We start from the raw sequence: 2,210 nt of genomic DNA, 5'->3' as shown, positions 1-2,210 counted from the left end.
ATGCAGGGATCGAACACCCGACCTCCAGGCTAGCGAGCCAGCGTCTTACCCTCTTAGCATCCCCCTCTTCAGATAAAACAAACGGAATAAAATACTGGTGCGTATCTCTTGGAAAACAAGTCAAAATTCGTTTACATCGACACGGATATTATTCATTCAATGAAATAATAATACTTTTAATGAGTTTCATACAAAGTTCGGCAACTGTATACGAATATTTGTGTAACAAACGCTAATTCAGATAATTACTTAAATGTTTACTTTACGAAACTTATGAACATAGCATTTATCAAATGTCCCAACAACAACTCCCGGTAGTGGTAGTTCAGGTAAGTCTTATTCATGTGGACGTACATTGACGTCGCCCATGTCCGTCCGTCCACAATTTGTTTGTGGACACTCCACGGGTCACAATTTTAATCCCACCTTGACGAAACTTGACATATATCTTTATATCCCAAAGATCCCAGTCCCTGTCAATTTTCTGGATTTAGACCCTGATTGTACGAAAAATCGCTTTTGTTTGTAAGCTTGTTCTCCACCCATCTCTTGCAAAATTCATTTCTTGCCTGGCAACCGCTGGTTCAGTTTTTTTTATGAAGAAAATATGCATTTTTGATGGAAACAATTGTGTTGATGATACAACCATAGTCATAGAAAACGGAAAAATTAAAACATCCGAATATATCTTATCTGACTAAATATGAATGTATTACGCCCTTACATCCTCCATCCAAGGTTGGACAACAAGGGTTGAAATCACTCTTAAAATCGGAATAATGATTTTATTTTCTTGTTCTTTCAGGTATCCAACTTGGGATTGCTTCAGTTTTAGCTGTCGTCATCGCCGCCATTTATTTGTTATAAAATTATACAGTTGTTTTTAATCAGAACCAAACCCACCTTCGTCGCTACATTGTTTCTTTAAAGCCGTACCACGAAGCATACAATATTTCATCACATACGGATGGTTTTCTCAAATGCACTCCATTCCATTAGGTGGACCTTTCGCTTTTGGTCAAATTGAAAATGATCAGCTAAGTTATTTTCTGTACTTAGTTCGACCACTAAAAAATGGTTATACTGTAAATACTGACTTTTTTGGAGTATTCATATCCTTTTCTATAATACGGGAACAATGTAATAACTGTTCAAATTTACCATTACTATTTTGCCATTAATTTATTCAACCTGGCATACCATCTATAAGTATACACCTTCCAGGCTTCACTATTTGGGTATTATTTGTGAATTTACCTACACCTTTTGTGCCTATATATTACAGATATTTATTTTGAGATGAAATGGGGAGTAAGATTCTACTTTCCTGCACTGATCGAGCTAATGAAGGTCTTATGTCTCTCTTTGTCTATTCAAGAAATCTATAGGAGACATTCCAACTCCGTTTGTCTATACTGATAGCCACATGAGCCTGCATGAATAGCTGTGCCTTAGAAGAGAACATATTTGTTCGATGTTTCTTGATTTACTTGTACAAAGTTTTATCCAAGAAATATCCCAAATAATTTATGATAAGAAAAATAATCCTAAATTTTTCTTTGAACCGAAAGTCTGTAAGTTTGATCACATTTGTGGATGGTGCCGTGTAAATTATATACTAATTCGATTTTTTCTAAATTGATTTCATTACAAGCACGTGTTGTTGTATTTTACTGTTGTCAATAAAAAGAAAATAATAATCTAATTCAATTATTTTAGTAATATATAAATACCTTAAAATACATTAAAAAAACCAACACAATTTATGTGATTGTTTTCCATATAAATGGTGCTTTTTTAAAAATATAAATAGCTCCGGGGGATGTTTAAAGCCCCGCTTATGTCGCCTTTTTCATTCAACTCTCTGACTTGCATCAAACTCAAACAGTCACCTTCCTTCACATCACAAGGGCGATATCATTAGCACTCCTCAAGTATTATCAGATTGTTATAATATTTTTAACTAGACATTACATAAAATATATATCATGGAAATTATTATATTTAATTGTGATACGTTAAATTGTAAATTAGCATATTTTAACGCAAAAATGTCTCATTAAAGACCCAGTCACACTTTCCCGGTATTTGGCCCCGGTGGCGCTACGGTCAGCAAACCGGGGTCAGTTGTGGGCTCTGTTGCGAGGTCGTATTGAAACCCGGGAGATCCGGGACCAGCATAGGTCGAAAAGGGGAATGAAGATATCATG

At 35.2% G+C, this 2,210-nt stretch overlaps 1 long non-coding RNA gene across 1 annotated transcript; it reads left to right on the top strand.

The window, feature by feature from the left end:
- Nucleotides 1-292: 292 nt before the first annotated feature.
- LOC130014309 (uncharacterized) lies at nt 293-1,705 on the top strand. The gene is made up of 2 exons (XR_008789263.1): nt 293-329; nt 806-1,705. It is a non-coding gene; the product is annotated as an uncharacterized LOC130014309 (long non-coding RNA).
- Nucleotides 1,706-2,210: the final 505 nt, after the last annotated feature.

This window comes from Patella vulgata, chromosome 9, assembly GCF_932274485.2.
Source record: "Patella vulgata chromosome 9, xgPatVulg1.2, whole genome shotgun sequence".
Classification (NCBI taxonomy): domain Eukaryota; kingdom Metazoa; phylum Mollusca; class Gastropoda; family Patellidae; genus Patella; species Patella vulgata.
The sequence above is the reverse complement of the archived record's forward strand: the minus strand, read 5'-3'. Positions and strand labels throughout refer to the sequence as shown.